The 7,486-nt window shown below is 34.1% G+C and overlaps 2 pseudogenes; both read left to right on the top strand.

Annotated features, from left to right (window-relative positions):
- Positions 1-3,067: 3,067 nt before the first annotated feature.
- On the top strand, positions 3,068-3,436 carry LOC145640438 (putative lipid-binding protein AIR1 pseudogene; annotated as a pseudogene).
- Positions 3,437-5,066: 1,630 nt separating this feature from the next.
- LOC145638054 (vacuolar iron transporter homolog 4 pseudogene) lies at positions 5,067-6,163 on the top strand (annotated as a pseudogene).
- Positions 6,164-7,486: the final 1,323 nt, after the last annotated feature.

Genomic DNA, 7,486 nt, shown 5'->3' with positions numbered 1-7,486 from the left:
TGCAGACAAAGAAAATATTTGTTTCTAGAGATGTCACATTTAATGAGACTATCTTTCCTTTTCAACTTTCTTCTCTTGATCAGTATATGAAACCTATACCACTTGTTCTCTCTCATAAAAATAATTTCAATCACATGTATTTTGATGAGATTAAAGATTCTGAACAATTTGGATATTCCACAAATACAGACAGTCCTGTTTCTTTTTCTTCTCATATTTCTCCTCATTTCATTTCTCCTCCTGTTTCTGCTTCTTATCAGCCACAAACCCCAATTTGCTGATCTCTCCTGATATAGAATAGCTTGCAAGACAAAGTACTAGACCCACAAAACAGCCTATCTAGATGAAAATTACATTCAACCAAAAAAGAAGTCTGATATACAGATATCAAACTTAGCTTTTCAAGAAGTAGGTCATGAATTTAACTGTTTCATGACAACTCTTGCAGAATCACAAGACCCTATGTTCTATAAACATGCTCTCACTGAACAACATTGGGTGGAAGCCATGAATAAGAAATTGGAGCAATGTGAATTGAATGGCACTTGGAAGGTCACTTCTCTTCCTAAAGGAAAAAGGGTGATAGGATGTAAGTGGATCTATAAAATAAAATACAAGTCTAATGGTGAGATTAAAAGGCATAAAGCAAGAATAGTTGTTTTGGGATGCAAACAACAATATGGACTTGATTTCAGTGAAACTTTTGCACCAGTAGCAAAATTGACTACTGTTAGGGCTCTTTTGGCAGTTGCAGCAATGAATGGGTGGATTATCACTCAAATGGATGTCACCAATGCGTTTTTGCATGGTGACCTTGAAGAAGATGTTTACATGTCTCTTCCTCAAGGATATACTGGTTATGGAAGCAGGATTGTGATTGATTCTCAAGGTAATGCTCCTGTCAAGAACACTCGATCAACTTGTGTGCAAACTTACAAAGTCCTTGTATGGACTTAAACAGGCACCAAGACAATGGTTTGTCAAGCTGTCTTCTTCTCTTGTCTCATTTGGCTATACTCAGTCAAAATTTTATTATAGTTTGTTCACAAAGCATCAAAATCAATCAATCACTATTGTTCTAGTGTATGTTGATGATCTTCTCATTACTGGGAATGATCAGCAGGAAATTCAGACCTTGAAGAAACTCTTGTCTTCTCATTTTCATATGAAAAATCTTGGTCCCTTGAGATATTTTCTTGGCTTGGAGATTGATCACACTAAGCAGGGCATTTTCATTTCTCAGAAGAAATATGTTACAGATCTCCTAAAAGAACAAGGCTTATTACATGTTAAGCCTCTCAAGCTTCCCATTGATGCTCACTTGAAGTTAGCACCAGATAAAGGAACTCCTTTACCAAATCCTGTCATCTATTAGCAATTGCTTGGGAAGCTCATATATTTAACTATCACTAGGCCATACATTTCTTTTACAGTTTAATTATTGAGTCAGTTCATGCATAGTCCTACATCCATACATTTGCAAGCTGTGAAAATACTGTTGTGGTATCTGGCTGGCTCTACTTCTCAAGGAATTCTCCTTACTTCTTCCTCTGCTGCTGAGTTAGTGGCTCACTAGGACAGTGACTGGGCTAATTGCCCTTTAACTCAAAGATCTACTACTGGATACTGTGTTCTACTTGACAATTCACCTATATCATGGAAAGCAAAGAAACAATCTCTTGTTGCCAGATCTTCAGCTGAAGCTGAATACAGAGCTATGGCTCTTACAGCTTGTGAAGTGACTTGGCTTAAAGCTTTGCTCAAATATTTGGGGATATCTTGTCTTGGCCCTACTTTACTCTACCGTGATAATCAAGCTGCTATTGCTATTGCTGCAAATCCTGTTTTGCATGAATGAACAAAACATGTGGAAATTGATTACCACTATGTTAGGGATATGGTGAAATCAGGTGAATTGATCACTGCTCATGTTGCTTCAGAACAACAGCTTGTAGACATTCTTACCAAGGGTCTCTCTGTCAAGCAGCATCAACAACTCTTACTCAAGCTTGGTGCTATTCCTTCTTCTAGCACTCAGCTTGAAGGGGGGTAATGAGCAAGGGTATTATTACAGTAGCAGGGCAGTTTAGTCTTTCTAGCCAAGGTATCAAATTTGTTATGACAGCTGTGTTCTGCCAGCTTCTTAGGTTGTTAGAGGGCCTGAATTCTAGGAAGATTCTCTTAGTTGTTTCTTACTTTTTGGGTGTAATAAAGTTGTAATTTGCCTTGATATATATCAGGTTCATTGTACACTGATCAGAGCTAATGAGAAAATATCAGTCCTCTTCTTCCTCAGCTAGATTTTCATTCTTTCTGTCATCCTCTTGCTCTTTGATTTCTGTTAGTCTTTAGCTAGCAATCATCAACTAGACTTTTATGTACGTATAGAGTAGTTAATTTAAATATACTATATATATTTATACGTTTTTTTATAATGTAAATTATACATAGTAATGTTATTATTTGCGTTATTGTTGTTATTAAATTATTAATTTTGATAGCTTCGTCTCATCTACTTAACCCATTTAATAGAAACAGATTTTTAGTTTGTTTATTTTCGTAAATAGCGATAATTCTAGTTGTAGCCCACCTAATAAAACCAATTATACAATTATGTACTTCAGATTTAATTTGATTCTATGGGTTAAGCATTTTATGAAATAGCATACCACGACACCACGTCCAGCATAAGCACTACATATTGCAATTATATCAATGCTTAATTAGTTGTTTACTTAGTACCCTAAACTTATTTTCAATGACAACATGCATATTAAAATTATGTCAAAAATATGTCTATTAATATGTCTTATTTCGTTCAATATAAAACCATGTGCGATGTGATAACCCGTGATATCTTAAAACATTATTTGATGGTTCCATAATAGTTATTCATCTAGCTCAATGTCTCAAAATATTCCCTCATGTTACTAAGGCCTATAAATTCTATAAATAGCTCTACTTTCATGCAAGTTTTCGTCATCCAACACAAACAATTTACTTCATTTCTTGTGTTCATCTCTTTGAGTAAGCTTCAAAGAAGAGAAACCTATCCAAGTTATTCAAAATGGCCTCCAAAAACATCGCCTCAATTGCTCTTTTTCTAGCATTGAACCTTGTTTTGTTCAACCTAGCCTTAGCTTCATATGTAGCACGTCCTCTTAAGTCATGCCCCCCGGATACCCTTAAGTTGAACGTGTGTGCAGATGTGCTTGATCTTGTTCATCTTCGTGTTGGATCTCCTAAGAAGGCAGCTTGTTGTAGCCTTGTAGGTAACCTCATTAAGCTTGATGCCGCTGCCTGCCTTTGCACCGCGGTTCATGCTAATGTGTTAGGCCTTGTTAACCTCAACCTAAACGTTGATCTTACAGCTCTTGTCAACTATTGTGATTGCAAGCTCCCTAGTGACTTCCTATGCCCTCCTCGCCATGCCTAAGTCATTTTTTCTTCTTGTGAAGTTATTTCCCTTGTTTCATGAGTAAATTATGTATTGCATGCACCCTTGTGTAATTTGATTACTGTTGCTTGTGTTTGTGTGTTTTTTTTTTTGTCATTACTTGCTTGTGTGGTTGTTTAATGAGAGTATTATCAATAAAAAAATGACTTCTTTTCATCATATTCTATATTTCATTAGCTTAATTTTTGCTGTTAAAATAATATCATGGTTAATATTACGCCCAGAATGACAAATGTATCCCAACTGGTTGACATTCACATGAATGTTATTATCATTTTAGGGAACTTTTACGCATATTTTAGGAATGGATTATTGATCGCTGAGTGAAAAACACGATGGACATTTAATTTACATATAAAGAACACGTAGAAAAAAATAAAATTAAATCATACAACTCGATCAACATAATGGACATTTGATTTACATATGTTTTTTCTTTGTAAGCTTTTCTTTGTAAGCCGTAGAGGTTGAGCAATGAAGGCTCAACTTGTACCGATATTGAGCTCATCCAGTTGGATCGATATTGGCCAATTATTATGAGTTACTTATAATACATTATGCATGTAATTATTTATAAATTGATGGATATTAGACTAAATATTAGTGGACTAGTAGAGTTTTGTGGAGCTATTAGAAAATTGATAGCAAATTCAAGTGCATGAATACTATAGAGTGGGTGCTTGCGACCTTCGTGTGTATGGCACACTCCTTAATTTTTTATTTGCATATTTTAGCGTTATTAACCTAATTTACGTGCTTTTCTTGCTCAGCATTCCGTAATCCACTTCAAATATGCCTTGACAATCACTTTATAATAAAAGGTTAATATAATTCATTTGAACGTCAAGTTGCGCAATATTCGTCATGCAAGGCGTAATAATATTGTACGTGATTGCAAAAACTAAGATCGGATTATAGTTAATCTTACAAAATACTCGGTATAACATAATTTTTTTATTGTAAGTTTTTTTTTTATTGCAAAAACTAAGATTGGATTATAGTTAATCTTACAAAAATATGACATTTTTTTTTTGTAAGTTAATCTTACAAAATATAACATATTAATATTATTTTTTTTTTCTTAAAAAAAGCTTGTGGGTGACCTAGTTTACTATAATATTATGGCGGACCAAAGATCCACACTAGTTATTCGACATTATGTTGAATATAATGAGTAGTGACCCTAATTTTGTTGACCTCTATACTCTATTAAAACGTTTGTGGGCTTAATTTACTACTTCGTATAATATTGTTGTAATCCTGAAATCTACATGTATCAGCTGACGTTCCATTGTACATCATGACCCTTAATTTAATATAGTAATCAATCAAATAAATAAGGTCTGTTAAGTTTAGATTAGATAATATGAAGTATAATATAAGGGTTGATAATTTGAATATGATAATAATATAGCAATAATAACTTCATACAAGATAATACAAAATAAGTGAAATTAAAGTCAATATAACAATACCTTGGTAACTCTCTTTTTGCCAAAAACTTAAAAAAAAAATTACAAAAAAGGAAAAAATAAATAAAAAACATGTAACACTGTACCATCCAAGGTAAGCATAGAGACTTTGTTGTTAAAGGAGTGGTCTTAAATAAATGTATATTTCATGAATGGTGGGATAGCTTTTTCAACCCTTTCTGTTTTTGTTTTGTATTCTCTTCTTGCATGCTTCATGCATTTTCTTCATCTTTTTTACAAGACCTTTTTTCATAGAATTAAAGTTACATTATATCTAAAATATTATATATAGACTAGTACATATATGTGACTAATAATTAATTAGAGATCGAGCCCCAATTTACTAACGTGGAACACCCTATATCTATATATAGCTCAACCCAATTCAGAGAACTTTACTCAGCTCATCACACTTCTTTGTCTTACTAATCATTCAATTCTCTCATAAACCCTAATCAAACACACAAACTTAATTATTCTAACCAAATGGCCGAGCAAAAACAACTTCCTCCTACCATCTTCATCGACATTGAAGGTAAAATCGAACATGACACAGATCAAGAAGATAACTTGGACCACTCAAAACCGGCTCAATGGCTAGCACCCGCTGTCTTTGCCGCCAACGATGGGTTAGTGTCAACCGCATCCCTCATGTTAGGTATGGGTGCGGTTAGCCAAGACGTCAATGCTATGATCGTCACCGGGTTCCTAGGCCTAATAGCGGGGGCTTGTAGCACGGCTATAGCCGAATTCATCTCTATTGACTCAACTCTAGATAACGAGTCTAGTCAAAGGGATGATGATGAGCCTAGAAAGGATCCCACAAGGGCAGCTATCGCGGCAGCTTTTGCTTTCGCGGTTGGTGCCCTAGTTCCTTTGATGGTTGCATTGCTTTTGGAAGGTTATAATGTCACCCTAGGGGTGGTAGAGGGACCGATAAGTGTTGTGTTGGCGGTGTTCGGGTGGATAGGAGCGTTTTTGGATGGTGCTCCGGGGTTTAGAGCCGCTTTGAGGGTTTTGTTATGGGGTTGGGTGGGTATGGTTGTCACCTTTGGATTATTGATAAACAGAAATTGGTAACATGAGCTATTTCATTATTATATGTGTAATGAAATTAAATATCTATATATAAGATTTTAGCTGAAGTTGAAACCAAGACTCCAAGAGTAAGTAAGTTTTACTTAGCTCAACACTAAAATGTGTAAACAAATAGTAAAATGAAAAGAAAAAGAGAGAGAGACACTTATGCCATTTACTATGAACAGCCTTGTAAAAATGCATTAGCATTTTGGCCGTAACGCATGTCCAGTTTTCCATCATTTCAACTTTAGACGGATTTTATAAGATTCTACGTGACTAAATTTTTTATGTATAAACTACCACGCACATGACTATACGCGGCCATATACAGCTAATTAAGTGGACGTACGGTTGTCATCAATGTGTTCCTTAACAAACACATAATGCCAAGTGTCGTCCAGTAAATATTAGGAACAATCATAAGATTTTTTTTTTTTTTTTTTTTTTTTACATGACCTTAATTATTACAAGCAGCGAATTAAGTTGATCACTAAGCAACTCAAAAGAGCTTTACTATCTTCAACGAGTCTTCAAACTGCGTAAATGCATTCATAAATTTATCTAATCTATTAACTAATACTAAAATAAAACTTTGCTACATCATGTCTTTCCCAAATTGTACACATGCCACTTTTTTTTTTTTTTTTTTTTTTTTTTTATATTTTTTTACTTTTTTTTTTTTTTTTTTTTTTTTTTTTATCTAATGTAGTTTACCTTTCATATGTTTTATCCTTTGTCCTCATCGACTCTTTTTTTTTTTTTTTATATAAGTATGTTAATATTTTAATGTTCAAAAGTGTTCATTGTGATTTTTTTATTTTATAAATAATATGCTATAGTGTACACAAAAAATTAACGAAGTAGGAAACTTTCTTTCTCCCCATATATAAACAAATGTCATAATAAGTTTGTTTAAAATCGTGCATCGCACGGGAACTAAACTAGTTAAAGAACTAAAATCCTTAATTACGTTGGAAAGAATTCAAGGGAGTGCGTACACTTCCGTGTTAATATAGTTGGTATCCTTATCAAAGTTCAAATTTTTAGGTCTACTTTGAGAATGAGTAGTGTTAGATAGTCTAGATATGACGGGAGATACTAATAAATGGGTCTGGGTCACACCCCTTTACGGGTGTCAACTTTATAAGTCCAAGTAGTTTCCACCTCAAAACCATAGGACAATGAGGGTAGTAACCTGTTAGCCTTTATAAAGTGGACATGATTTTTTCTTTTCTTCATTGTGAGATACATATCTCAATACCCACTCTTAGGGTCTGTTTTGATTGACTGAAGTGAGTTAAATTGAACTGAACTGAACTTATTGGAGCTGAACTAAACTTATTGGAGCTGAACTGAATGTTTTATGAGAGAGGAAAATTAAGATAAGAATTGAAGTGAACTGAACTAAAAATAAGTTGAAGAGAACGGACCCATACTTTTTATACTTAATATGAGACAACACTTCCACTGATCACAT

Source organism: Chenopodium album, chromosome 7 (assembly GCF_948465745.1).
Source record: "Chenopodium album chromosome 7, dcCheAlbu1.1, whole genome shotgun sequence".
In the NCBI taxonomy this organism is placed as follows: domain Eukaryota; kingdom Viridiplantae; phylum Streptophyta; class Magnoliopsida; order Caryophyllales; family Amaranthaceae; genus Chenopodium; species Chenopodium album.
Note: the sequence above shows the minus strand (reverse complement) of the source record. Positions and strands in the feature narration are given on the sequence as shown.